The 7,398-nt window shown below is 39.0% G+C and overlaps 1 pseudogene; it reads left to right on the forward strand.

The window, feature by feature from the left end:
- LOC103210954 overlaps positions 1–7,084 on the forward strand; it is a 40,256-nt pseudogene extending 33,172 nt beyond the window's left edge.
- The last annotated feature ends 314 nt before the right edge of the window (positions 7,085–7,398 follow it).

Raw genomic sequence — 7,398 nt, forward strand, 5'->3', positions numbered from 1 at the left:
AAACCCATCAGCCACTCCTTGGAAGGAAGATGGGGCAATCTACTTCTGTAGTGATACTGCCTCGGAAACCCAAGGAAGGGTCGCTATGAGTCGGGTCCAACTCAACGGCACATAACAACAACATTTGTATCAGGGTAGTGCTGGCCTTATAGAATAAATTGGGAAGTGTTTCCTCTGCTTCTATTTTTTGGAAGATTTTGAGGATTGCTACTAATTCTTCTTTAAACGTTTGGTAGAATTCAGCAGTGAAGCCATCTGGTCTGGGCTTTTCTTTGTTGGGAGGTTTTTATGTTTGTTTGTTTGTTTTAATTGTGCTTTAGGTGCAAGTTTACAGAGCAGTTTGTTTTACATTCAACATTACGTGCACATTTAGTTTCATTCCCCATTTACCATGCCCAACCCTAACCCAGTCTCCTCCCCTCTCTGCCTGGTAACCTCCCCTTCCCCTTGTGCCCCTCACAGTTATGCAGTCCTGTGTGTCCTGCATTTCCTCCCTGTGAATGTTGCCCCTCTGGTGCCCCTTGGTGGATTGCTCCAAGGGATTTTGATTGCTAATTCAATGTTTTAATTAATTATAGGTCTATTCAATATTTTTCCCCTTCTTGAGTCAATTTTGGTAGTTTGTGTGTTTCTAAGAATTTGTCCATTTCATCTAGGTTGTCCAGTTTGTTGACATACAATTGTTCACTACATTTTCTTATAATCCTTTTTTATTTCTCTAAGGTCAATAGTAATGTACTCACTTTCATTCTTGATCCTAGTAATTTAAGTCTTCCCTCTTGTCTTTCTTGGTCAGTCTAGCTAAAGGATTGTCAATTTCATTGATTCTTTCAAAGAACTAAATTTTTGTTTCATTGATTCTATTTTTTTTAAATTCTGTTTCCTTTATTTCCACTCTAGTCTTTATCTCACTCTTTCAGCTTGTTTTGGGTTTAGTGTGCTCTTCCTAAGTTTCTTAAGATAAAAAGTTAGGATATTGATTTCTTTCTTTTTTTAAATATAGGCATTTATAGCTATAAATTTGTCTCTAAGCACTGCTTTCATTGCATCCCATGTTTTGGCATATTGCACTTACATTGTAATTAATTTAAACTACCGTATAATTTTCCTTGTGATTCCATCTTTTATCCATTAGATATTTAGATGATGTTATTTAATTTCTGTAGATTTGTGTATTTCCCAAAAGTCCTTCTCTTAATGATTTATAGTTTTTTCCAATTGTGGTTGGAATTTGTTGAGATATTTTATGGCTTAGTGTGTGATCCATCCTAAAGAATGTTCCATGTGCACTTGTACTCTGCTGTTGCTGAGTAGAATATTTTATACATATTTCTTAGGTCTAGTAATTTTATGTTATTCAAATCTTCTATTTCCTCGTTTATCATCAGTTTACTTTTCCTCTCCTTTATTGAAAGTGAAGTTTTGCAGTTCTCAAGTATTTTTGTTAACTTATGTATTTTTCCCTTCAGTTCTGTCATTGTTCCCTTCACGTATTTTGGGACTCTACTGTTAGGTTCATATATAGGATAGATTATTGAAGGTGCCTCAGCCTCTATCTGTGCCAAAGTGTTAAGACAATGTAACCAGACCCCAGAAAGTGATTTAACAAGGTTCTTCATGATAGCCTTGAGGACAAGTTGGGGGGGGAGAGAGCAATGGGTATTCCATGATATAATAAGGTTGATTTGTAATAAATTAAATTATTATGCACCAAAAGCACTATTTAGTGGGTTTATGTTAATCTGGAGAGTTCTGTCCTTGAGCATGCCCTATTTACAATTTTAATCCATGAGTTACATAAAAATATAAACACTTGCATTTTAAATTTGTGGATGACCAGAGTTGAGAGTGAGAGACAATATAGTGGCTGCCAGAATTAGGATAAGTAACTACCTTGACAGGTTGTGACCATGGACTAATTTTAACAAGACTCAATTTGTACGTGCTAAATATATTTACATAACACTATATGCCATGCATTGGACATGGTAGTAGCCTCCTCCTCCAAGTTGATTGGTTCAAAGTTTAGCAGTAGGATATGAGGAAAACCATTCTAAGGGGTTTAATTAATAATGAACAACTTGTGCTAATCCTAATGCCTGGCAGCTGGTAAATTCTCAATAATATTTGAAGAAAGGTGAAAGGAAAGTGAAGGAAGCTTGCTGTGGATGCTAAAAAGGCTAATGTAGTTTTAGATTGCATTAACAGAGGTTGATTATTTTGAGGGAAAAAAAAATCCTCACTGCCATCAGTTGGTTCCGACTCACAGAGACCCTTCCTTGGGTTTCTGAGGTGGTATCTCTATGGAAGTAGATTGTCCAGTTTTCCTTCCAAGGAGTGGCTGATGGATTTGAACCAGCAGTCAAATCCCTTAGGCACTACACCACCAGAGTTCCCGAGAAGATCCACAGCAAAGAGATTTCTGGAGCAGGAATAGTTTGGGGGGGGACTTCCTGTGGCCCTATATCTGCCCCATCCTCCCTCTGTGTGCCAGGACACAGGCAGTCACAAGATCCCACGCTGGAGGGGAGCAGATTCAGTTGCTAACTGAAAGATGGGCAGTTTGAGGCCACCCAGAGGCAGAAAAGAATAAAGGCCTGAGAAACTTCCAACAAAAATCAGCCATTGAAAACTCTACATTGACATACCAGCAGTTGCCATGAGTTGGAATGGACTCCACGGCAAATGCTTTTTTTTTTTTTGCTTTGGCTTTGAAACAATTAAATAGAGATGCCAAGTAGGTAATTGGTTATAAATGTTTAGAATTTAGAGTGGGATTAAGAAATACATTTGAGAGTTATTTGTACATAAGTAATAATTGAAGCCCACCACTCATCTGTCAGTTTGTCATACTGTGGTGGCTTGCATGTTTCTGTGATGCTAGAAGCTATGCCGCTGGTATTTCCAATACCAGCAGGGCCACCCATGGTGGACAGGTTTCAGCAGAACTTCCAGACTCAGACACACTAGGAAGAAAGACCTGGAGGTCTACTTATAGAAAAATTGGCTAGTGACAACCTAATGAATAGCAGTGGAACACTGTCTGAGTTACTACCAGAAAATTAATTCCTCAGATTGGAAAGCACTCAAAATACCACTGGGGAAGAGCTGCCTCCTCAAAGTAGAGTTGAACATAGTAACCTGGATAGAGTAAAGCTTTCATGACCTTCATTTGCTGATGTCGCATGACTCAAAGTGAAAAGAAACAACTGTAAACATCGATTAATAATCAGGACATAAAATTATGAATTATGAATCTATGCAAATTGGAAGTGATCAAAAATGAAATGGAACACATAAAGATTGATATCTTAGGCATTCCAAAAAACTTACTGCCGTCAAGTCAGATCCGACTCATAGTGACCCCTTCTTGGATTTCTGAGGTGGTATCACTACGGAAATAGATTGATTATCCTGTGTTCCTTCTGAGGAGTGGCTGGTGGATTTGAACTGCCAGCCTTCTGGTTAGCAGTTAAGTGCCTTAGGCACTATGCCACCAGAGCTCCTATCCTAGGCATTAGTATGCTGAAATGGACAGGTATTGGCCATTTTCAATTGCACAATAATATAGTTTAGTGTGCTTTGAATGATAAGTTGAAGAGAAATGGCATCACATTTCTATCAAAAGACATTTCAAGATCTATCCTGAAGTACAATGCTGTCGGTGATAGGGTAATATCCATATGCCTAGAATGGAGACCAGTTAATACTATTATTCAAATTTACCCACCACCCACTAATGCCAAAGATGAAGAAATTGAAGATTTTTGCCAACATCTGCAGTCTGAAATTTATCTAACATGCCAGCAAGATGCATTGGTAATTATGGGTGATTGGAATCCAGAAGTTGGAAACAAAGAAGAATTGGTAGTTGGAAAACATGGCTTTGGTGATAGAAATGATGTTGGAGATCGCATGATAGAATTTTGCAAAAATAAAAGAAAGAATTTTGCAAAACTAAAGACTCATTCATTGCAAATACCTATTTTTCAACAACATAAATGGCAACTTTACATATGAACCTCACCAAATGGAATACACAGGAATCAAATTGACTACATCTGTGGAAAGAGATAATGGAGCAGCCCAATATCATTAGTCAGAACAAGCCAGAGGCCAATTGTGGAACAGACTATCAATTGCTCATATGCAAGCTCAAGTTGAAGCTGAAAAAAATTAAAACAAGTCCACAAGAGCCAAATATGACCTTGATTATGTCCCACCTGAATTTAGAGAATTTAGAGAAGAATGGATTTAATACATTGAACACCAAAGACCAGACAAGTTGCGAGATGACATTAAGAACTTCATACATGAAGAAAGCAAAAGGTCACTAATAAGACAGGAATGGAAGAGAAGACCAAAATGGATGGCAGAAGAGACTCTGAAATTTGCTCTTAAATGTAGAGTAACTGAAATGAATGGAAAAATGAAGTAAGGACAATTATAGAAATGTGCAGACCTGGAGTTAGAAAACCAAACAGGAAGAACACACTCAGCTTATCACAAGCTGAAAGAACTGAAGAAAAAATTCAAGCCTTGAGTTGCGATATTGAAGGATTCTATGGGCAAAATATTGAATGATTCAGGAAGTATCAAAAGATGCAAGGAGTCACTGCACCCAAAAGAACTGGTTGATGTTCAACCATTTCAGGAGGTAGCATATGATCAAGAATCAATGGTATTGAAGGAAGAAGTCCAAGCTCCACTGAAGGCATTGGTGAAAAATTAGGATCCAGGAATTGATGGAATACCAACTGAAATATTTCAAGAAATGGATGCAGCACTAGAGGTACTCACTTGTCTATGCCAAGAAATTTGGAAGACCAAATTAGGCCATCCAACTGGAAGAGAGCCATATTTTTACCCATTCCAAAGAAAAAGATCCAATGGAGTGGAGAAATTATTGAACAATATCATTTATAGCACACACACAAGTGAAATTTTGCTGAAACTAATTCAAAAGCAGTTGTACCATTATATCAATAGAGAACTACCAGAAATTCAAGCTGGATTCAGAAGAGTACGTGGAATGAGGGATAGCATTGCTGATGTCATATTAATAATCCTGGATGAAAGCAGAAAATACAAGAAAGATGTTTACCTGTGATTTATTGACTATGCAAAAGTATTCAAATATGTAGATCATAACAAATTATAGATAACACCGTGAAGAATGGGAATTCCAGAACACTTAATTGTGCTCATGAGGAACATGTACATAGACCAAGAGAAAGCCACTCAAACAGAACAAGGGAATACTGTATAGTTTAAAATCAGTAAAGATGTGTTCCAGTGTTATATATTTTACTACACATATGGACTATATTCGGAAGGAAGATGGGGCAATCTACTTCCGTAGTGATACTGCCTCAGAAACCCAAGGAGGGGTTGCTATGAGTCGGGGCCGACTCGACGGCAAACAACAACAACAACAACATGGACTATATGAAAAAGAACATGGCAACAGAATTGAAGGAAGATTCATTAACAATCAGCTATATGCAGATGACACATTCTTGCTTATTGAAAGTGAAGATGACTTGAAGTATTTACAGATGAAGATCAATGACTACAGCCTTTAGTACGGATTACAGTTCAACATAAAGAAAACAAAAATCCTCACAACTGGACCAATAAGCAACCTCATGATAAACAGAAAGGATTGAAGTTGTCAAGGATTTCATTTTACTTGAATCCACAATCAATGCCCATGGAAGCAGCAGTCAAGAAATCAAATGATGGCCTTGAGCCAGCTGGCATTTGGTGCATTTGCACTATGGACAAACAGCTCCAAGGACTCAGAAGGATATAACACAAGTGCTATATCACTGCCATGGAGTCTGTGATAGTTGAAGCTGTGTGTCAGCTTGGCTGGACCAAAATTCTGTGTGGTTTAAGCAGTTGTGATGTGGTTATTCCCATGATGGGATCAGATGTATATGTTTTGAGCAGCTAATCCATTGAACGGGAGTTTCCTAGGGGTGTGGCCTGCTTCCAGTATATTTATGGACATTGGGAAATGAGACATTTTTCTGTGGATCAAGATTCTGTTGTGCTGCCTACAACTGTCCTTGAGCGAACAACCCACCATTTGGGCTGGAGATCTTGGATTCGTCATTCGTTGGAGTCAACAGCCGGGATACTGCCTGCCAACCTTGAGCTCCTCAGCCCCTGCAGCTGCGTGAGTTGGGAAAAGCCTCCAGCTTGAAGTTTGATCCAAGAACTTTGTATTTGCCAGCTTCTATAAGTGTGTGAGCCATTTTCCTAAGATAAATTTATCTTTCTCTCCCTCTATATAAGTTTTACTTGTTTTGTTTCTCTAGGGAATCCAGTCTAACAGAGTCCTAGCATCCTACATCTGCTCACCCCTCTTCCTGCAAGAGAAAGAAAGATGACAGAGACAATATATGGGCCAAATGAGAGTGGGGTAAAAAACTATTGCTGAGTTCCCATAGGTGGAGTTCACGGAGCAGGATAGCATCACCTATTTCACTTGCCAAGGCACTGGCTATATTCCAACACAGCAAGTAAATGAGTTGGTGGCTTTAATCCCACATAGTAGTCAGAAATTACAACCTTGGAGAACTAAGCAGTATGTCCTCCTGTCCATCTTGCTCTGTTTCCTGGCATCTGGTTTGGTGGTTTTCTTCCTGTTTCCACAATCAGTCCTTATGGGTGATGATGGCATCAAAGTAGTGAATTTTGTTTAATAAAGAGCACTCCCTTGTAATCTTTACCATCACAGCCACCCTGAAAATCAGGAACTCCAACTTTTACTCCATAGCAGTGACCAGCCTATCCAGCCAGGTTCAGTATATGAGCACAGTGGTTGGCACATATGGGACAATGAACATCTTTCTCATTCCACCTTGGAGTGAGCAAGTGGAATTTCACTGTGAATGCTGAGATGGGAGAACCATATTCCTGTGTATACTTCTGCATGGTAGCTGAAGTCCTGGTGCACAACATAGTGAACTTCATGTGAGCTTTGCTGAAGATCTCTTACATTGGCCACATGACCCAGAGCTCCTTGGAGACACATTACTATGTGGATTGTGAAGCAAATGCCACAGCTATTTAGAAACAGCTCTTGTCAGAAGACAGCACAGCATATGTTCCCAGAGCCTCAGTTCCATGTCCACTCCAGGTAGTATAAGCAGAGGAGAAACTTCTCTCAACCTCCAGCAAACATCCTCCTACCACTTGGGAAGGAAACTCTCTACAGCACCATTTACCTTACTCAGAACTAGCAGAGTAACTTCCAGTGCCTCATCTTGTGCCCAGAAAATAGTAAGCACTCAATAGATGCTTGAAAAATTAATTCAGATCTTTTCAGCTGTTCTTGGGGCACTATAATCATCCTGTGATTATCAAACCACAGAGTGACATGGAGAT

Source organism: Orycteropus afer, unplaced genomic scaffold (assembly GCF_000298275.1).
Source record: "Orycteropus afer afer isolate SDZICR_OR568_19922 unplaced genomic scaffold, OryAfe1.0 scaffold00674, whole genome shotgun sequence".
In the NCBI taxonomy this organism is placed as follows: domain Eukaryota; kingdom Metazoa; phylum Chordata; class Mammalia; order Tubulidentata; family Orycteropodidae; genus Orycteropus; species Orycteropus afer.